The following is a 22,741-nucleotide window of genomic DNA, read 5'->3' as shown; positions in this document are numbered from 1 at the left end:
GAAAACTGAGCTTCTGGGGGTAAAAGAAACAGCAGTGTTCTTACCAGCTGCCATGAGGCTAACTTGGTGGCAGTGTGCAGAGGAATTTTGAGCATCTAGTAGCTTTCATACATCCCTGCTCTCTGGTTGCCCCTCTGCTGGCCCTCCAATTGTCCATTTTCTTGTCACTTAGAATTTCTGCTAGTTTGACCTTTGACCTTTGTATTGCCTTCTACTTAGACTTCTCCAGGCAAAGACTCGGTCACTGACCAGAGAGTGCAGTTGTGTCAGCACTGTGGCACTCAGCGAACCTTCAGTCATAGGCCTCCAACTTGTTTGAGTATAACTTCAGCACTTTCCTTACACACACACACACACACACACACACACACACACACACACACACACACAAATACCATGCTTCGGAAGTTAACTCTAAAGGGCCAGAATGAAGTGTGATGGGGAAGTGCTTGCTTAGCATGCCCAAGGCTGCAAATTCAGTCCTCAGCATTGCAACCAAAAGGAAAGAGATGAAACAGAAGTAAACTTTGTGGCTTCGCTGGAGGTCTACAACCATTAGTATTGTTGCAAGTAGACAGTAGTCACAATGATGCCAAAATGAAAGTCAGAAACCACAGGAAAGTTAACTTTATTCCTTTGCATGTAAAGTGAATCTAATAAAACTATAACAAGGCATTGCTTATCTTTCTATTTATAATGCGCATGGGTGTTTTGCCTGCATGTGTATCTGTGTATATCACATCGATGTCAAGCCAGAAGTGTTGGCTATCCTAGGACTTGAGTAACAGACGTGTGAGCTGCCATGTGAGTGCTAGAAACTGAACCTGGGTCCACTGGAAGAGTAGCTGGTGTTCTTAACCACCAAGCCATCTGGTCCCTGAAAATAAGCTGTTTAATGAGAAAAAGGAAACTTTACAATCTTTCCATGAAGACAGGAAAATTTGACTCTGTGTTCCGAGTGAACAGGAGGAGTACTGGCTAGTGAGGGCAACTGTCTGCAGGAGCCAATTCCTCTATGTGGGAGCCGGTTCTTTCCTTAGCAGTCGCTCTGCTATAGGCTGGTTTCTCAGCCTGTGCGTGCTCTGGTCTCCTTGTTTGTGAAATCCAGCTAGGAATAGCACCGCTCTCAGCATTGTTTCTGATGGCCGAATGAGTCAAGTGGGAACACTTAGGTCAGTGCCTGGCACTTGGCTTCTCCAAGCATTTGCCACAATAGTAATTAGTAGTCAGGGCTTTAGAATTAAGAGCACTTGTGGGTTTAAAATTTTCTATTCACTACAGTATAGTCAGAACAATAAAACAAAACAAAACGAATGCCTGTTGCTGCCTATAGTAACATGGGTTACTAAAAATTAACTCCTAATCCAAATGATGAGAGTGGCTCTGGCTACCAGACTCCCGTTTTAACCAGTCAACTCCAGAACCCGGTCCTAGAATGCACTGAGAAACCTGCTGATGTCTACAAAGTAAAGAAACATGGATTCATCCCCTCACAGTTGCATCTTGCTTACAAAAAACAGAGTTGCTGTCTTCTATTTTCTAAGGACCGGTATGTCCAAGGTGACTATGAGCTACTTACTCTGATGAGTTTGTAGCAATCTGCTACTGGTAATGAGCAACATTTTTTTCTTATCTGGGTTTGGTTAAATGCTTGAGTAATTAAAGGGCACATTTTCTGGGTCTGTGGGGTAGATGCCAGCTACCTTCTCTTGGCATGAACAATTTACTCTATGACATTAATTTATCTAATTCTAATAATAACAAGGTAACCTAGGTCTTCATCACGCTGAGAACAACGAAGACTCCAAGGTCATGTGACAGATTATACTAATCACGGGTTGGCGACTGAAGCTCAGATGTGCTCATCAATGCCTGGCCCCTGCTTCCCAAGCTTCTCTGCTTCTGTGGGAATTATCGAGACCCCCCAGCTCCCCCCCCAAGCCTTAGCCCTTGCTAAGACCTGTGGGTTCAGAGCAGAGGACCAGGGTAGAATGTTCTGCGCCTTGAGATTTTTATTGGCTCAGCCCTAACCGGAAACTCAGAAGCTAGGTAAGGGAGCTTTGGACATCGGGGGAGGACAATATGTCAGGGGGCGGGGGTGGCCCAAGGAGGAGCCAATGTCTGACACCTGGAAAGAAGCCACAGCACACTCTCTCCTGCACCCACCCACCCTCCAACCCGCAGGCCTGGAACTGCTAGCTTCCTGCCCCTCCCTCCCTCCTTCCCTCCCTCCCTCCCTTCCTTCCTTCCATTACTGATATTACCCCTCAGGTGCAAGCATGGCCTTTCCTACCTCCTTTCGTATATCAGAAAGCACATCTACTACTAGGTCTATACACTACATTTAAAACAAAAACCTGAATTAACACGTAATAGGTCACTAGAGGCAAGCATGAATAATGTGGGAAGTTTCTTTGACTACAAATTCTTCTTGCAAAGACTGTGTCTGACTTTCCTTTTTCTAAAAGAATCAGTTCTTAAATGTTTAGTCCAAAGGATAGAGAGGAGCCACATTTATTTATTTATAGCAGCAGTGTCCCACAGCATCTAAAAATTGGTTTTACCAACCCCAAATCATTTTGCCAAACTCCCATTGCATCTCAGATCTGGGGAAATATTTAGGTTTGGTCTCACTCCTTTTTCATGTCTTCTTTCTAGAAGTTCTCTGGTTGCTAGAGAAAGTTCTAGAGGTGTACAGTTGGCTGCAGGGAGCCTTGCAGACAAGAGACAGGTGGGAAAGAAAGAGTAAGAAATCAGCCAGGAAATAAGACTGAGCAAACATGTGCATGCCTGCGGGGCGGGGGTGGGGGGAGCTGGGGGAGCTGGGATGGGCAGTGAGGTCTGTGCCGTGGGGTGGTGTCTTCAGTGAGGGGCCCCAGAAGCCAGAGGTTGCATTGAAGATCGTAATTACTGTTGCTGTTGTTCCTTCTGATTCTGTTTGAGTCTTCGCAGCTTTTGACTGCTTTTCTTTTTTCAAAACAATTTAAAAATTATGCAGACTTTGGGGGTGGGGGGACCTTAGCAAGGAAGCTGCTGAGGGCTTAGGGTTTGGTGGTAAAAAGAGGGAGGGAGGCTGTATTTGTTAAGAGCACCTGGGGTGGGAGGGAGGAGGAGGTCTCTGTGAAGGTGCTCCCCAAGGTCCAGTGTCAGGGCGTTAGGAGAACCGCCACCATGGCAGGCGAATTAACACAGTTCTTAGGAAGGAATTCACAGAATTCTGGGCAAACCCTAAAGAGCCCCAGCCCCACACTGCCATGAAAAGTCTCATTGATCCTATGCAGCAAGTGTCCCCAGAGAACCTCTGACACATGACAAAGGCACTCTGTGACCCGGAAGGACTGTTACTCTTGCTCTACCAAGTCCCCTCATGTCATGGTTAACCTTGATTGTCAACTGGACCGGATGGAGATGGAGACAAGTAAAGCATGCAGCTGGGTAGGCCTGTGTGGGCGTCTCAAAAGAGGACGCGATAAGGGGGGAGACATACCCCAAAAGAGGGCAGCACCATCCAGAATGCTAGGGACTAAGATGGAGTAAGAAGAAAGGAAATGAGCAGAGGCATTTTCTCTCTGCTTCCTGGCTGCCGTGTGAGCTGCTCTGCCGTGCTCTCCTCCGTGATGAACGGAAATCACTGATAAGTTGAGAAAAAAAAAAAAAAAACTTTCCCTTAAGCTGTGCCCACTATTTTTTCACAGCAATAAGAATGGCATGTGTTCGTTTGGGAGAAGGGAGGTTGTTTCCGTGACTACCATCCTGTGTGGTCAGAAGCGTTGGCGATGGCTTTAGAAAGCCTCCTAAGTGCAGGCTGGAGACACCCTGCAAGATTCTAAGCAAAGCTTAGTGGAAGACTCCGGTGTGAGCTCAGAACACCAGAACGCAGAGGAGAGTGTGGACAGTGAGGACGACTCATCACTTTTCAGATGGAAACATGTGTTGCCCTGGGCCAAAGACCTTATCTATATTCTGCCCTGAGACTACAGTTGAGCTGAGTTTAAAGATAATAGGCTAATGAATGTGGCAAAGGCAACTTCAGGGCTCCACCGCATTTAGCAATGACATGGGCATTGCCAGCCTGTGTTACAGTGCGAACTGGGTAAGAAGCAGAGCAGAAACGTTTGAGAGCTTGCAGCGTGCCAAGAACAAAAGCTTGTATTAGGCTAAGGACAAAAGAAAATGCGGTTAACGTTCCTAAAAAGAGTGTGAAAACAGACACACACAAGTAATATCACACAGACTGAGCAGGTTGTGTTTAAATACTTAGGACTTTGCATGTGTGGACCAATAAGGAAAAAAATGAGACCATTAATTTGAAAGAGAGCACAGAGGGAGAAAAAGAAAGAGGAAGGTCAAGGGTGTAGTCTTTTTTCGGTTTTGGTTTTTAGTTTTTTGAGGCAAGGTTTCTCAATATAGTCCTAGCTGTCGTGGAAATCTTTCTGTAGACCAGGCTGGCCTTGAACTCACTGCCTTTGCCTCCCAAGCAGTGTGCCGCCACCACCTGGTTAAAGGTGTACATACATCTTAAAAACATTTTTGAAGCCTTTAATTCCAGCACTCAGGAGGCAGAGGAAAGGTTTGAGTTTCTGGTTAGCCTGGTCTACATAGTGAGTCCCAGAACAGCCAAGACTGCATAGAGAAACTCTGTCTCAAAAAGCCAAAATGAATAAGTAAATAACTTATTTGAAATCATTTGCTTCAAGAAGGCTCCAAGGATCCTTGGTTAGAGCCACCTGGAGAAGCAGCTTCCTGCATTGGGCCAACCAGTCACCGAGAAGTCACTGCAAGCTATGGTCTTAAACCGGCAGCAAATCTTGGCATCATCACATGATGCTGGTTTCCCAGGGATGCAGAATATACGAATCAACGAGTAAAAAAGACCTGAAAAACCAAGCAGTGTGTAGTAGGATTGCAATCCCTGCAGGCAGCTGCTGAGTGGCTAGTGCATATTTATAAGCCAAAGATAGAGCGGGAATCCCAGGATGTCTTTGATCCCAGGAATGTGGAACATCTGTCAAGGAAAGCCACAAGCAATGGAGTCTGCCCAAGAGGAGGGCCCGTGGTTGTAAAGAACAAAGCGGGCCCCGCCCCCCAGGGGGAGGGGCGGGGAGCGGCCCACATGAGCTCCAGGTGCTGGAAATGAAGCTGCAGGGTTTAATGTCGTGTGCCCAGATTTCACCCTTTCCCGATGGGAATACCCGTGCCGTTCTGTGTTGGAAGCCTGAAACTCACTTTTTTTTATTTTACAAGAAGTGACGGTGGAGTTCGCATTGATTTTCAGAGCAGTCTTTGGATTTGGACTTTTGAACAACATTGAAACTATGAAGGCGCTCATAAATGAGTAAATGGGAGCAAAGAATAAACATTTGTATAAAAATGTTTAACGGGCGCTGAAGAGATGGCTCAGCAGTTAAGAGCACAAGCTGTTCTGGCAGAAGACCCAAGTTCCTTTCCCAGCACCCACAAGGGACAGCTCACAACTGCCCGTGATCCTAATTCCAGGAGGATCCAGCATTCGCCTGTAGACACCAAGGACACCTGAACTCATGAACATACCCACACATACACATGATTAAAAATATCTCAAAATAATTTTTAATATTATAATAAAGCCTATGTGTTGCTCTGTATGTTAACTTTAAACTTTTACTTAGAAAAAATGCCCATGACCCTTTCTTTGGCTTAGGCGGTAGAATGTTACAGATGAAGGAGACGTGTTTGGGCATCGTGTTAAGAAGGGTAGACTTGGGGTGGTTAGTTGCGGTTGTCCACAGGACTGAAAAGTAGCTGGGAGACTTAGTAAAGCACACCCCTGGGTGTGTCTGTTGAGGGTGTTTCCAGACAGGATAAAGTGTGGCTGGGGGTTGGTGAAATAAGAGAAGGCAAGGACAAAAGCCTCTCAGGGTAAAGGTGTTTCTCTCAGCTTACTGCCCGCTGTGAGGTGAGCTACTCTGTGCCTGCACCTGTCCCCACCATGTTAGAGTGAGTCCTCTAAGACAGAAGCCAGAGTAAGCCCTCCTCCTCCAGCTGTTTCGCCACCATTTGTTGTAAACAAGGAAAGTAACTTACACCCCAGTTAACTTTTTCGATCTTTGCTCATGTGGCATTTCTTCACAGATCCTTAGGAACGCCCCTCACCCCTCCCGTCCCTGCCTTGTTTAAATAATCAGCTGTAGTACTTAGGCTGTCCGGACAGCATTCCTGTGGACTGCAGTTTGGGCCATCGCTTACCGAGAACAAGGCAGGAAGAAAAACGATGCCTTGGTTTCTTTCCTTGTCTTCTAACGGCTGTGAAGTCTGCTGGTTTTCCCCCAAGAAGCTTTGATTTGTGCTTTTTGCATAAACCAGCTGCATCTTCCCATTACTTTAATCCTGTTCACATTTACATGGTTGTTCTCATAGTAATCTCTGTGGGACAGAGGTCACCATCAGATCTTTCTGGATGAAGCTGAGCCAGATAAAGCAATTCGTTGTGAGATCATATATCTAACGGGCTCTTGAACAGGACTTAGACTCACATCTGAAAGAAGCTCAAATCTAAGTGTTTAGTCAATTATACTATGTATGAGCCTAAAGCATTTTCTATGAGAACTACAGTCTCTGTTACGCACCGTACCATGGTTATGCTTCCCCAAAGCTACTTGGTTTTTTTTTTTTTAACCAAACAGCCTGGTCTTTAAGTCAATCAGATTTCCCTGGAACCTCTGTGTTCTGCTTACATAATATCTTGAATACACGACTTATTTTATTGTATTTATTTGACTTTTTGCTTTTGAGATTATGAAATAATTGCAATATTATGCCTTTCCTTTCCTCCCTCCAAACCTTCGCGCATTCCCCTCCCCTCTCTCCTTCAAAGGCATGGCCTCTTCTTTCACCAATTAGCTATCTGAGGTTATCTTTCTTTCTGCAGGTGAAATGAGCTAATTAAAGACATGTTAAAGTATTTAAAGGCAGGTTTATTGGAAGCAGCTCTCACCGGGTTCACTGATCCCGAAGAACAGGACCATAGAAGTAGCCTTACTAAGAGAGACAGAAAAGTGCAGGCACAGAGAGGGAGAGAAGAAATACAGAAAGAAGAAGTGGGGAGGGGGACCTCTGTCCCACAGAGACCAAAATCTCCAGATTATATAGTGAAAAGCCCCTGGGGGAGGGGAAGACCCACCCCTGGGCTGGCGAGTTCAGGGTAGATGGCAGGGTGTGCCAGCCATGCCCTGGAGCAGACAGGGACTGAAGGCTGCTGGGAAAACCTGGAGGTCAGGTCTGCTTTGGTTCAAAAGGCACCTCAGCTGTGTGTCCCGGGTCTGAAGCCCAACAAGCTGTCCTATAGAGTGTAAGACATCATGACTGCCCAAACATGAACTGAGCAAGGACAACAGCAATGGACATGCCAAGAGGCAAACCCACAAGGCCTCAACCCTACAAAAAGAACTATAGGCAACTGTCGAAAGCTGGGAGTGGGAGAGGCGGCCTTCTCCAGGTGAAAGCACACCAACCGGCTGTCCAGTGCCAAACAGCCAGTTCTGAAAACATATATACAAATAACACTATACAGAATATATTAATTTTTGTTAGAGTGGCTCATACTATCTTTCCTCTTATTTAGACTAGTGTTACCATTATCAATCATTAAATGAAACACAGGCCCTAGAAACACAGGCAAGTCCCATACATTCCTTCTATCAACCATCATTTTCCAATCCACCCCCCCCCCCCCCCCCGAATAGATACACTGGCTCTTCCCTGTCCTCCGCTAATTCCTCATCGCTTCCTAGCTGAAATCTGTACTCTGTGGCTGGCTCAAAGCCCATCTCTCCTTGCAGTCTTCCTTGGGTTCAAGTGACTTCATGCCCATATGAAATAATGCCATCGGGTTCTGTGCTCTGTTAGCACAGAATGTGACACTTGCCACTTCTGTGGCTGGACTTTCACTGCACTGTTCTGTATTGCTCCTAGATTAGACCTACTTGAAGGCAGGGTCTGTGCATGCTTCCTAGGGGTTTGCATTCCACTAGGGACTTACATAGTGATGAGGGAATATGCACATTATAACAGTCATGACTTTTTTCTGGAACATTTTACTTTCTTTGTCAGAAACTCTCTAGTAACTTTGAGAGCCCAGGTGATCAGCTCTGGGGAGGCAGTTCAGTGAGTAAATTACTTGCTGTACAAGCATGAGTGCTACCTCAGTTGAAATTTCCAGCACCCACGTTAAAGGCTGCACCTGACTATACATGCCTATAACCCCAGTGCTGTGAGTGGTAGGGACTGGAGGATGGCTGGGGCTTGCTAGGTAACTGTGAAAAGGTACAAGCTCCAGGTACAGTGAGAGACACTTTCTCAGTGGGGCAAGTGGGAGAGCTGCAGGGTAGGACATCTGACATCCTCTTCTGGCCTCAGCAAGTATACACACACACACACACACACACACACACACACACACACACACAAGCTGTGCACACACATGCTGTGCACACATATATACATACAGCTGGGCATGCACATGCACACACAATCACAGGTACAAAAATAGACACATACAAAAGCATGGAGACACAGACACACACATGCATGTACACACATGCATACAAACATACATGCATATGTATGCGGATGCACATATATGCACGCATACACATATGCACATGCGTGCACACATGCATGAATCCAGATGATAAATGACTAAATGTATACAAGGCAAGGAAAACATTTTTATACTTTGCATCTGGTAGATATTCAGACAATTCAGCATTCAACTTGCCACTCAAAATAGAGGCAGCATAGTGGGGTCATCTGAGGAAATGTGAGTCCTCCCCAGAATCATAACAGAATTCTGCACTCCAGAATTCAGCCTGGGACAGTGTGTCATCCGCCCTATAGTTGTGTCGCTCCGCTTAAGCCTAATGTGAAAACTACGCTCTTGCATTCAGCAGGCAGGCTGCACTGGGCACTCTCTTGTATTACGTATCTTAGAGACATGCCATCATCTGTTCCGTGGACAGTTACTAGCAGCAAACCCTCAGAAGTGGCAAAAGAGAGGGAACACTCAGTTTATCTCCTCTAATATCTAAAGCCTGCTCTCAGGTGGGTCTGGATTTCTAACTCATAACTGCAGAGCAGGACTGCAAACCCTGACAGCACTTGTGATGATATTGGCTACATTTTTATCCCATGTGCGCACACTGAGACTGCTTTAACACGATTTCAGGCAAAGTGTATGTCTGCGTGCAGCTGGTGTACAGAATACTGAAAGGCACAATCACAAGACGCTGCAAGGCCTGGGAACTGCCCTCCATGCTCAAAATTACCCCTTCTAGAAAGACCCGAGGAGACAAGAACAGGAAATCAGGATGGGCTAGGAGTTACCGCTGCATCGCACCACAGGGCTGCATAGGGATGTGCACACTTTCCTCAAGACCACCGAGCCTCAAAAGGAAGACTTCAGCTCATTTTATCCTCTGCTCATTTCCTACCACATTGTAGTTTAGCCCAGGACCACAAGGCCATCCACGGAACCATGGAAAGCATACACAGACGTGTAAACGAGCCACTTACCAGACGTCTGCTGGGACCAAGTCAGTATTTCTGGGGATGAACCTTGCTCTCTGTACCTTAACAAGCCCATTGTGGATTTTGACCAGCAGCTCCAGGATCAGCAAGTTTGAGGGTGTAGGAACCAGGCCCGACTGAGCTGCCTGCCTGTCTTGCTGGTTCATGTCCTGTTTCTAGCAGCTTCCGTGTCTGTGTTTAACTTGGTTAGCTAGTCATGTTTACTGCTCTGAGAATGCACCCCTCCCATCCTCGAGACTTTTCCTCCTGTGTGCAATCACCTCTTGAGGGATTTCACCTGGGAGGAGGATTCCTGTTTTGCTGCCTATTAGAAGGCTCTTTGGAACTCTGGGAAAAGACGAGAATAATAAACTGCTGCCGCGGCTGCTGCTGCAACTGCTGCTCTCTTAGCACGAAGGACCCGCTGTGTTATTGTGTGTGTGTGTGTGTGTGTGTGTGTGTGTGTGTGTGTGTGTGTGTGTGCACGCGCATGTGTGTGCATGAGTTAAATCTGCAGTCCCTCGCCCTCAACTCGGTACCACGGTGGCACGGGCGCCACAGAGGGGAAAAAAATAGAAGTAATGTTCCATTGTAGTGAGAAGACGCTGTGATCATGGCAACTCATAAGTTAAAAGCATTTCATTGAGGGCTTGCTTACCATTTCAGACAATTAACCTATCATGGTGAGAGCATGGCAGCATGCATGATACTAGAACAGTAGCTGAGAGCTACATCATGATCCTGGTGGGCTTTTGAAACCTCAAAGCTTACCCCAAGTGACATACTTTCTCTCCAGCAAGGCCACACCTCCTAAATCCTTGTAATCCTTTCAAATGGTTCTACTTCCTACAACCAATATATTCCCATATATTCAAATATATGCGCTTTCAGGAGCCATTCTCATCCAAAGAACCACAAGCAGTAAGGGAGGAAGACTGTGAGGAAGACGTCAGCATCAAAGCCTGGCAGAGAAGAACGGTGCTTGCTATCTGGGAGGCAGAGGACCAACACAGGCCCTAGACACACCCTGCTTCTTACTGAATCCTCTCATCCTAACCTAAGTGCTCAGATGGAAACCTCATAGCCTTGCTGCACAAGAGCATCAGGACAGGAATACCCAGGCAGGTTTGAGATTTGGGAGGGAGACTTTTAGCTTGTAGAGCTATGCTTCGGAAGCCCTCTGCATTCACTCAGCAAAGCTTAACGCATTGCTTCTTACTGCACCAAAAAGAACAGAAGAGCGGCCACATATATAAGCGATAATCTCTAATAGTTGCATTTCAAAAGCAGAACAGAGGTGGATGAAGTAATATGGTTTAGCCTAATTCATATTTTTAAAAAAAACCTTTGTCAAAATGCAATCAATACAAGATTATTCATGAGATTTCTTTCTCTCTCTCCCTCCCTCTCTCTCTCCCTCCCTCCCTCTCTCTCTCTCCCTCCCTCTCTCTCTCTCTCCCTCCCTCTCTCCCCCTCCCTCTCTCCCCCCTCCCTCTCTCCCCCTTCCCTCTCTCCCTCCCCCCCTCTCTTTCTCTCTCTCTCTGCCCCCTAGGAAACCTGCAGTCTGTTTTGTGCTTTTGAACCATCAGCACATCTCAGTACAAACTGGTCACATTTCCAGTTCCCCCTAGTCACCTGTGATTGGTGGCTACTGTACTAGATAGTGATATGGTGCAGTGGGAATCTGCAAATTATGGTTAATCAGCTAGTCTCGTCTGCTACTCATTTTTCTATGAACCCCCAGTTACATATATTTCTAAAATGTTTAGATTAGTAAGAATACTGAAACAATGACACTTTATGTTAAACAAAAATTATATAAAATTTAACTCTCAGGCCCATAAAATTTTTATTAGGTTGACATTTAGTTAGGTGCCACCTATGCTCCTGTGGCTGTTTAGGCACACCAGCACCTTTGGGCAGTTCTCTCTCTCTCTCTCTCTCTCTCTCTCTCTCTCTCTCTCTCTCTCTCTCTCTCTCTCTCTCTCTCTCTTTCTCTCCAGAGTTTCAAACATATAATATTTGGTTAATTGTAGCAAAAGTTTATATGCATCTGCCCCTGGAGTCCACAGAGAAAGCTGGCTTGAATAACATTGACTGAAAAACAAGGAGAAATGAGATGCAGAGGTTTGCAACCTCTGGATCACATATCAGCTATCCTGCATATCAGATATTTGCATTACTATTCATAACAGTAGCAAAATTACAGTTATGAAGTAGCAAGGAAATAATTTTATGGTTGGGGTCCCCACAACGTGAGGGACTGTATCACATGGTCGCAGCACTAGGAGTGTTGAGAACCACTGGTAGAGGTTTGAGGGGAAGGATGAAAAACAACATAGAATACAGATGAAGATGTCACAGCAAAGGAAAAGGTAGGCAGGACTGAAACAAGGATTTGGGACAACACAGAACATCCCTAGGCTTCAAGATACCAGGCAAGGCAGAATGGAAATGGTACCCAGCCCCACCTCCAAAGATGTTCTTGGCTGGCTTTAGAAGTCTAAGATACAACCTGCTCAAAGTTCAGATCTGATCCTTAACTAAGTGTGAGTACCTGTTATTTGTCAGTTTTACCGAACTATGGTTTTATCTGGTGATGAATTTTCCAGGCTCTTTTAAAGTCCTTTCTTTGTGTTGCATCCTTCTGGGCTCGCCTCTTGAACTCTGTACTGAGTTTTGTCGGTCAGTTGGCCTTCTGTTGCTCCCTCCGGGTGAACAGATGACTGAAGGGAAGCCTCGCTCAGGTTTGAATTCAGAAAATCTTTCCAGAAAAATCTTTCCAGGACTTTAATCTCTGAGGAGTTCATTTCATCAAAGGCATATTTTCATCTGTCTGCCCATTGTCCTGGCCCAACCCTTCCAGTTCCTGTAAGTTACCGTTGGGCAAAATAAAGATAACATTTATTAATTTCTCTCTCTTTCAAATAATTTGGAAAATGTGACCAAGCCTTTGGATGGAGGGAGAGAACTCCCCCCAAATCTCTTTGACAGATCTCTTCACAGTTATACATTTCTGAGAGTACTTCCTTAACGTGTTAGCAATTTGCTTGTATTTATTCCGTACAGCTTTCCACTCTGGAGCCAGGGCATGCTCTCAAGTCACTTCCTTTCCCCCAGATTTTTTTTACATCCCTTTATTTTTATTTTATGAATATATAGGTGTCTTGCTTTTGTGTATGTCCATGTACCACACATGTCCTTATCTGGTGTGCAGTGCCCATGGAGGCTGGAAGAGGGTATCAGATCCCCTAGAACTGGAGTTACAGATAGTATGAGCCATCCTGTGGGTGCTAGGAATTGAAACCTGGACCTCTGTAAGAGCATCCGGTACTCTTGCTCACTGAGTTGTTTCTTTAGCCCTTGGTTTTGTTCTGTTTTCTTTTGTTTTGTTTTGTTTTTCACAATAGTATTCCACCTTCTCTTGGTACATTTGGAGAAGCTAACCCATGTATTTCTATTAATCAAATGACACTTTATTTGGATTCCAATGCCTCTCTAGAGGACATAATCTAGGGTGCCATACGGCAATAAGAACAACTATTTTAACGTAGTACAACTGTACTATTAATCAAGCAATAAATACATTGTCAAAATCTAAATGTGCCTTCTCCCCAAAATACCTAAGCGCTCTTGAAAATTGTTTATTTTGTTTACTATTTTTATTGTAAATTCCTTTTTAAATTATTTTACTATAAAATTCATAACAAAAATTGTTTTTGTAAAACTATTTTAGTGTAGAGGTTAATGCTATTAAATACATTCACTGTGTTGTGCTATGGTAATTTGCACAGCCCTTTTATTTCATAAATCAGACAAATCAGTAATTTCTATTTTCTCCAACCTGCCCTTGGCATCTATCATCCTACTTTCTGTGCCTGTGGTTGTAACCGCGTAAGCTGCACATGTAAATGGAGTCATGTACTATTTATTTGTGTGTGTGTGTGTGTGTGTGTGTGTGTGTGTGTGTGTGCGCGCGCGCGCGCGCGCGCGCGCGCGTCTGGCTCATTTCACCAGCATAATATGTTATGTTGTTATTTGTGTGTTTATTTTAATTTTGTTACATGTATTTATTGTGTGTATGTCATAGTGTGCATGTGAGGGTCAGAGGACAACTTTTGGAAGTTGGTTCTCCCCTTCCACCATGTGGGTTACAAGGATAGAAATCAGATGGTCAGACTTGGTGGGTGGCAAGTGCCTTTATGCATGGAGCCATGTCACTAACCTGTTTTCTTGTCTGTCTGTTTGTTTGTTTGTTTGTGCATAGTTTATGTACCCAAGGTTGGTGCTGAACTCCTTGCTCTACGCCATCTCCCTGAGTGCTGGGATGATAGGTGTGCATCCCATGCCAACCCTTCTCGTTTTTTCACATATATGAATTACACTGTAAATCTCCCCCCTTAGCACTGTTTTTCACTATATTCTATAAGTTTTTGGTATTATGCTTTCCTCCTCATTCACATCTAAATATTTTCTAATATATGTTTTGAATTCTTCTTTGAACCATTGGCTGTTTAGGGTTCTGTTATTTAATTTCAACCCACCTGTGGATTTTCTAATTTTACTTCTCTTAGGACCGTCTGAGGGTTTCTGTTGCTGTGATAAATCATTATAACAACAAGCAAGTTTGGAAGGAAAGGGATTATTTGGCTTACACATCCTGGGTCACAGTCCACTTTGGGGTGTCAGGGCGGGAACTGAGGCAGAAGCCATGCAGGAATGTTGTTTACTAGCTTTTCTCCCCATGGCTTGCTCAGCCAGCTTTCTTATGCTATCCAGGACCACCTGCCTAGGACTGGGACTGCCTGCAGTGATCTTGGCCCACCCACGTTTACACATTAATCAGAAAAATGTTCTGCATACAAATCTTATGGAGGCATTTGATCCATTGATAGCCCCTCTTCCCAAATGACTTCAGCTTGTGTCAAACAGACATAAGACTAACACGACTGACCCTGTGTCAACCTGACACATAAACACATAACTAACCATAAACTTTTCTTTTCTTGTCTAACCCCCAAGATCTCGTATAAATATCTCTATCACTATATAAAACATTTCAACTTTTAAAAGCCCCGCAGTCATTACAAATTCAAACACTTTAAAAGTTCAGGCTCTTTAAAATATCCAGAGTCTCCCTCAGATTCCAAAATGTGCTAACTGTAGACTCCTGTAAGATAAGAAATACGCTCTATTTTCTTATACCAAGAAGGGGGAACTAGGGCACAGTCACACTCAAAGCCAAGCCAAAGTGGAACAGTGTGAAAGTTCAGGCTCAGATGTCTGGGACTCATGATCTTCTGGGCTCCAGAGGACCTAAGCAGTCCTACTTCCCTGTCTCCGCCATTCATAGCACACACAGCTGGTCTCCTAGGGTCAGGCTGGCTCCACCTCACACCAGCTGCCATCCTGTGATAATCCCATGGCACTGACATTTTCAAAATTCTAGGGTCTCTGCTGCAACTGGGCTGCACCTCCACCAATACCCTCTCCTGGGCACTCTTCGGGGGACTCTAACCATCCCACATGGTACCAAGCCTTAACATCTCTCTACGACCCCTCCCAGCCTGGGGCTTCTGCTGCATCTGAGGCTGCATCTTCACCAACAGCCTTCCCTGGCTTCTCATGGTGCCAATGCTTAGCTGCCCGCCACGACCCCTTCATGCTTTCAAAACAAGTACTACCTGGAAGGCCTGTATAAATTAATAAGTTCAGCTGCCAGCACCAGGCACGGCCTTGGCTCTCTGGGCCTCAGTGAAGCTGTCTTTCAATCACAGCTGATCTTGTCAGCCGCGGCTGATGTATCCATTGTCCCAGCGAAGCAAAGGTTTCACCTCAGTGGTTTTGGTTTCTTGTTAATCACAACCACTCTAGCTCCACCTCCCCTGAAGCGCGTATTCTTTTTTTTTTTTAAGATTTATTTATTTATTATGTATACAATGTTTTGCCTGCATATATACACCTGCAGGCCAGAAAGCGGCACCAGATTTCATTATAGATGGTTATGAGCCACCATGCGATTGCTGGGAATTGAACTTAGGACCTTTGGAAGAGCAGGCAGTCCTCTTAACCACTAAGCCATCTCTCCAGCCCAAAGAGCATATTCTTAATACAAAATACCACTGAAACATCCCTGTTAGTATCTCCGCTTCCGTCTGAAATTCACAAGCCAGGCCTCTGTAGTGTGCATTGCTCTCGGCCTGCTTATCTTCTGAGCTCCCACAGAAAAGCCCCCTGAGCTGAGCCCTCCATGACTTTTCCAGCCTTAGGTTCAAATGCCAGTGCAATCCTCCCAAGGCCCGTCACAGCAATTTCCCCTGGATCTAGTATCAATTTCTGTCTTAGTGTTTCTATTGCTGTAATAAAATGCAATGACCAAACGAAACTTGGAAATGAAAGAATTTAGTTCAGCTTCTATATCCTGGGTAGATAGACCATGTAGTCAGTAGTGTACAGCTGTAGTGGACAGCCTCACAGTCAGAAATAGACCGGCAGCAGAATTTGGATTTAATAAGATATTTCTTAAGTGGCTGCAAATTTGGATGTGCATGAAGGTGAGGTGAATCTTGGAGGAGTTAGGGGAAAGATGAGAAGTAAATAAAATCTAAATACATTATATGAAATTCTTAAAGAATAAATAAAATACTATCTTAAAAACCTTCAAGGACACAAGCTGTTTTATTTCATTTTAAATTATGCATACTTGTGTGTATCTACATGTGAGTATATGTAGATGAGTATAGGTGCCCACAGAGGGCAGAAGAGGGCGTTGGTCCCCTAGATCTGGAGTTGTGAGCCACCTAATTTAAGTAATAGAAACTGAATTCAGATCCTCTGCAAGAGCCGCGCATCCTCTTATCCGATGACCCATCTCTCCAGCCACTATTAGAATTCTGTCAGACAAAATCAAGAATAAAGAAACCTGGGACCTTAAAACTTACTGCAGTCTCATTTTTGGTTATGAGCCTTAACTTTAAATGGCTGAGCCATCTCTCCAACTCAAAAGATTTACCTTTTTATCCCGTGTGCATGTATGCACACCTACTTGCATGTAGGTGCCAAGAAGAAGGAGTCCCATCTCTCAGAGCTGGAGTCTCAGGCAGTTGTGAGCCACCATGTGGGTGCAGGGAACCAAGCCAGGTCCTCTGGAAGAGAAGTAAGTGCTCTTAAACACCGAGAAATCACTCTAGGCCACCCCTATCTCTTTTTCATAGTTAGTTGCTGCATACTGAATTCCATGCATCTCCAAAATGTCATCTAATAATTGTTCCCTGGTTCGCCTAAGCAGCATTGTACAAGACAAGAAATCTCCATGTACCAAGTCTTGTTCTAGATCCTGGGGCACAGAAGGAAAAGCTGACCCTACCCGTGTATATCTCACCGTCATCTAGTTTAAGATAAGAATGTTTGGAGCCAGGTGGTAGCACACTTGCTTGACATGCTTGTGGCCTGGGTTTTCCTTCCAGTATTGAAAAAAAAGGAGAAAGAACATGGCATCTGTCATCATAATGCGGCATGCAAAGATTGCCTATGGTGAAAGAGAATTCAGAGTGGATGCCCAACTTAGGCCATGGAGAGGAATTGTGGGTAAAGGTGTCAAGAAGGCTTTGTACAAAGAGGCAACCTACTTTAGGATGGAAGGGGAAACTGTGAGCAGAAATTAGCCCATCTTTCACTTATTCAGTAAGTGTGCAGTGAGAAGCCAATGCTTCAGACATGGTGACCAGATCCTGAAGGGGCAGGGTTTGTGGAAACAGAAAAAGTTCCTGGTTCATGAGCCCCTATGCTTTAGTTAGGAAGCAGTGGACAAGCAGATACAAGTAACTACAGTGTGATGTGCTGGGAAGAGTTCTGGGACTGAGAGCAAAGAGGAGTGCTGATGGAACATTCCAGACTCCTCACTAAAGAGTCGTCAGCCTTAGGATCTGAAGGATAAGAAGGCCCTAACCATGTGAAAAAAGCTGGAAAGAGAGTGGACTGTTACCATCATAAAATACTCAAGAGGGCTGGCTTTACAAGGGAAAGGTCTTGGGATTGCTAAGCAGTGGAGGTTCACTGTCCTGACAGTACAGACAATGCTGCATGGGGAAGGCCACTCCGGGGCTGCACCAAAGGCAAGAGTGCTTAAAGGAGCAAGATTGCATCTCCAGCCACAAGTCAGGGACAAGAGAGGGCCACGTTTACTTCTTTTCTGAAAACCCTCTTAGAGTTCAAGGGGTTGAGTGACGACCACCTCAAGCTCTCTGTGACCTGAAAAGAAGGCCTTCAAGTAGGCTTCGCCTCTTAAAGCTACACCCTCTAACACTGCCACTCTGAGGACTAAGTCTCCTAGCACATGGCAGCCAATGGGGACACTCAAACCAGGAAGACTGCTTCAGAGAGGGGAACCTGGATCTGCAAAGACCTTGAAGCGGAAAACAGACTGATGTTTCCAGAGTCAGGTAATTGAGAAAAGATGACAATGACAGTATAATGTGATTCTAGAAAGAAAAACTAGGACCAGTACATACATGCCTCACCAAGCCAGAGTAAAAAGTGTGAAGATAGAGGGATGTCGAATGTGTAAGGTCACTTGGCAGTTAGGAGAACTGGTGTGAGGAATGGTGGCCTGCAACATGGCCACACATAGTCCATACCCAGTGTGAGCTGGCCACCTGGAGGCCTTGGCCATTCCCAACCTAGTCTAATAAACCCTGTCTGTCTAGGCCAACTCTGTCTAATGTGTCCCTGAATCATTCAGGCCACGATCATTTCAACCATTGTAGTCAGCTCCTGCAGCAAAATTTATGAGGATATAGTGCAGACAGCAGCTCACCCAGGGTACCGAGCTGGGTGAAAACAAATTCTTCAGTTCTTAGAGTATAAATAGAAATTCAAGACTTGAGACCAGCAAGGACTGCTGGCCAGCAGGAGACAGGCAAGCAGCCAATGGTTCATGTTTGGATGACAGGAGAAGAAGAAAAAAAAATGCAAGTGGAAAACAAGAACTCTCTCTTCAAACAGCTGGGAAACACCCTCTGCTTCCCTTCGCTTCCCAGCTGGGCAGGGCAGCAACAACGGGACAAGAGGTCAGGAGGAAACATTCAATCCTGTACGCCCTGCCTGCTACCAGGAGACCTGTTGGGGTGCATGCCACCCAGCCGGATGCCGGAAACGGGAGACACAGAGGATACAGTGCCCAGTCCCTGTTGGTGCCAGGGCCTGCCCTGAGAATGGACGTCAGCGAACAGAGAGCCATTCAGACCCGGAGGCAGGATGGTTCCCGTGGCAACCAACAGTTTCCCCTGCAGCTCCGCATCCTCTTCTTTTTCTTCTAACAAACTTTCCATTTGGGTCCAGGCTACGCTGGGAAGAAATGTAGGTTGGGTAATAGGTGTTGGGACAGGGGTGAAGATGAAAAAGAGTATTCAGGAACGTGAAGAAGGAGCATGGTTTTCATAGAGTATGAGAAGTGAAAGCCAGTGGGGCCTCAGGAAAATCTATAACCAGGCTACGGGATTTGGGTTTTGGTTTTTGAGTCTATCTCTCTTTCCAGTCCTGACATTTGTCCAAGACTCTCCTAGACTGAGACAAATACTGCTGGTCACTTCTCTTTCCTGGTCCTTCTCTAGTCATCATTCTTCATGTCTGGGAGGCATACTACCCTGTTCCATACTGTTCCCAAGCCACTTAATGGCCCTTCTCCCAGATATGAGCTGGCTTGAGTCTCTCTGCCCTTTCAATGGCTGGCTGTTCAAGAGAGAAGGTCCAGTGTTCTGGGGATGCCTGCTGTTTCCTGGCCCCATCGCCAAGATCCATTGTCCTGAAGCCTTGAGTGGATATATAAAATCTGCGTATTTCCCTGGCACCCTAGTTCACACAGGTTCAGACAGATGCTGTATCTGCTTCTTCCCCAGTGACCAAAATACCCAAGAAAACAATTTAAAAGGAGAAAGACTTGTCTGAGGTCACAGTTTCAGAGTGTTTGATTCTCCAGAGCAAGGAGGGTATGATGGGGCAGGGTGCTCATGCCCCAGAGGTGACTGTGATAGTTATCAACCTGACAGAATCCAGAATCTCCTGGGAAGGGTTTCAGCACAGGAATGTGGAAGATTATCTTGATTGCATTGACTGAAATGGGAGGGCCTGCCTACTGTGGGTGGCACCACTCCCTGGCTGGGATCCTGAATTGCAGAAGTGGGGAAAGTGAACTGAGCATCTATGGATATCCATCACTCTCTTCTCCTCAACTATGGTCGTGGCATAGCTAGTTGCTTCAAGCTCCTACTGCCTTAACTTCCCTCTCGTAACAGTCTACTTGAACTGTGAACTAAAATAAACTTTTTCGCTCTTGAGTTATTTTTGTTGGGATATTTTATTACAGCAACAGGAAAACAAAAGCAAACAAACAAACAAACAAAAAAACCCCAAGACAGTCAGGAAGCAGATAAAGGGAGTAAGGATCCTGGGAAATGATACCGCCAGTCCTCCAGATAGGCCCCATTTCCTAAACTTTCCAGAACCTTCCAAGACAGCAAAACCAGCTGGAGGTCAGTATTTAACATACTTGCTTATGGGGGATGTTTCTTGTTCAAATACGGCAGATGATGAAAAGTAGGACAACACTGTTATTAGGGCTTACCTAGATCTGAATACAGCCAAGACTACAGAATAAGCAGACTTCTAGGAGGACATGACTAGGACTCCAGCTGGGTGGCAGTCACACTGGACTGCCCTCTTGTTGGAGGAAGGGTCTTTTCCATCTCCAAAGACATATACATCTCAAATCCTTCAGAGCCAACAGGTACCCTTCAGTTTCTCTTGACTGGCACCACAATGCTCATAAGGAGGAGGTTCAGGCTCTCTTCTTCTAGGATGACAACAAACAATGGAGAACACATCATGTTTGACTCACAGTGGGGTCATTGGTTGTTGTCATCTCTTAATGCCTCCCACACTGGGTATTAAGTCATGTTTGGTGATCTTGCCCGCTCACCCTCATGAGAACTAGTTGAAATGGGGCAATCTCTGTGTGCGGTGAAAGCCTTTGACCCCAACCCTTATCTGATATTGGTCACCCTAATTAATGACAAAAGATTTAAGAACATCAAACAATTATAGGTCAATGGCTCTTAAGACACATATCAGCCAGACTCAAGGGCACACCCATTGACATTTCCCGGTAGGTTAGGGTCCTCCATTGCAGCTGCCACTTGCTCTTTGTCAGACACTTATTTGTTGATGTCTTCTATCCAGTGAGTTCCTTCAGAAATGGAGATTTCCAGCTTGTATCTGAAGGGCACCACTGAAATTTTACTCTTAAGCATAGCCCAATAAGAGCTGCCAAAGAGCAATCAGGTACTGCTGCCTGAATCTGGTAATGGCCAGACAGTCTTCCTTTGTTTCCTGGACCTCCAGACAACTCTGATACCACTTCCACTTTTCCTAAAGTATTGGGTTTGTCTGAGTATAGTACTTCCTCTTCCATTCTCTGGGGCTGCCAGGCAGCTCTACTCGGGGCGTCCTGAGAGACTAGTGTCCCGTCCTCATGCTCTGCCATTCCTGGCAGCTGTCCCAGCCAAGCCGTTCTCTTTTCTTAGCAGGCCTCTGGCTCTATCAACTTCATGCTCTTCAAATAAAGGTTCAGGGAAGCCTGCACATCTACTTTCTGCACTTAGACTGCTTTTAATTGGTAAAATGGTCCAAATGGTAACCTTGGTGTTTTGTGCAATGAAAGAAAGAAAGAAAGAAAGAAAGAAAGAAAGAAAGAAAGAAAGAAAAATCTAAAATATCCAGGAAAGGAATACAAAGCGATTGGGTGATGTTTCTGCTTCCTCTCTGCACGGAGTGCTCTGCTCTGGTGCCACGAGGGCTGATGGCCCTCCTACCCATATAAACAGACTTTATGGTAAATATTTTTCATCAGAGCTTTGGGGCATCTGCTTTGATTTTCCAGTTGGCTTTATTAATCACACTCATGGAATGCAGCTCTCTTTGAAGAATCCCAGAAGATGTGGGAAGAACCAAAGGAAAGGGAGGTGACTAAACGACCATGCCTTTTCCTGGGTACCATTCAGAGTTACTCTCTAAGAGACAGAGGGGCTTTCAGACTCATAGGTTTATGCTGCAGCACAAGCATTTCTGTCTGCTTATCTCAAAAACCGACATGCCTGCCATTTCTCAAAGATAATCTTAAAGATAATGACTCTCCGAGTTCCAATTTTACATCTTAGTCGCTTTTCGCTATTGTTTATTTAAGACAGCCTGCTGAGGAACCTGGAATCTTCTTACCTTGACCTACTAAATGCTGGGATCACAAATGTGTGCCACCATACCCTTCTCACATTATTCCAAGTGTGCCTCACAAAAAGAAAAAGGGATTTATACCGTGACACCGTGTGTGCTTCATGTTGAAGAATGCATAGAACTGAAGCAACAACTGACATTTCACTCAGAGAGGCTCTTCCCTATCTTAGACATATGAACCTCTATTATTTTACCTCTTCTTCAGACTCCAGTTCAGCCCTTAAAATAGTAGTTAGAGGCTGAGTGTGGTGGTGCACATCTTTTATCACAGCACAACAGAGGCAGAATGGGGTAGGTCTCTGGACCTCTGTGAGTTCAAGGCCAACCTGGCCTATGTAATGAGTTCCAGGTCAGCCAGAGCTATACAGTGAGACTATATTTTTTTTTAATGTCCATTAAATGTGTGCCAAGACCCCCTAATATGTCTTACCTTGAAGTCTTAAATGATGTATTGTTTCTGATGCCCAGTCACTTGGTTAAAACCCAAATAGTTCATTCCAGGAGATTGTCCTCAGATATAGAGTCCTGCAAGGCAGATAGATGGAACTAGAAATGATCATCCTGAGTGAGGTAACCCAGACCCAGAAAGACATGCATGGTATATATTCACTTATAAGTGGATATTAGCCCAACATAAATATCCTCAGAGAGACTAACTACCCAGTGAGTGATTGGGAAAGATACTGGGACTCTATGCTGGACTCTGGTCAAAGCGCTGAGAGTTGTCTGGAAGAGTGGGGAAATGGAAGGACCAGGAGGGGTCAGGAGCTCCACAGAAAGACTATCAAAGTCGGCAGATCTGGATACAGCGGGGCCTGCACAAACTGATGCACCAACTGAGGACATTGCATGCAGAGAACCTAGACCTTCCTGTTCAGATGTAGCCAATGGACAACTGATTATCCACCTGGCG

At 45.2% G+C, this 22,741-nt stretch overlaps 1 long non-coding RNA gene across 2 annotated transcripts in view; it reads right to left on the bottom strand.

Moving 5' to 3' along the window:
* LOC127191004 (uncharacterized) overlaps positions 1 to 22,741 on the bottom strand; it is a 104,797-nt gene that overhangs the window by 80,467 nt on the left and 1,589 nt on the right. For both annotated transcript variants that reach the window (XR_007830811.1, XR_007830810.1), the window contains exons 2-3: positions 22,259 to 22,353; positions 16,556 to 16,688 (exon numbers count right to left, since the gene is read on the bottom strand). This is a non-coding gene — a long non-coding RNA (uncharacterized LOC127191004). The remainder of the gene's footprint in view (positions 1 to 16,555; positions 16,689 to 22,258; positions 22,354 to 22,741) is intronic.

The sequence above is a fragment of the Acomys russatus genome, chromosome 6, assembly GCF_903995435.1.
Source record: "Acomys russatus chromosome 6, mAcoRus1.1, whole genome shotgun sequence".
NCBI lineage: Eukaryota > Metazoa > Chordata > Mammalia > Rodentia > Muridae > Acomys > Acomys russatus.
Note: the sequence above shows the minus strand (reverse complement) of the source record. Positions and strands in the feature narration are given on the sequence as shown.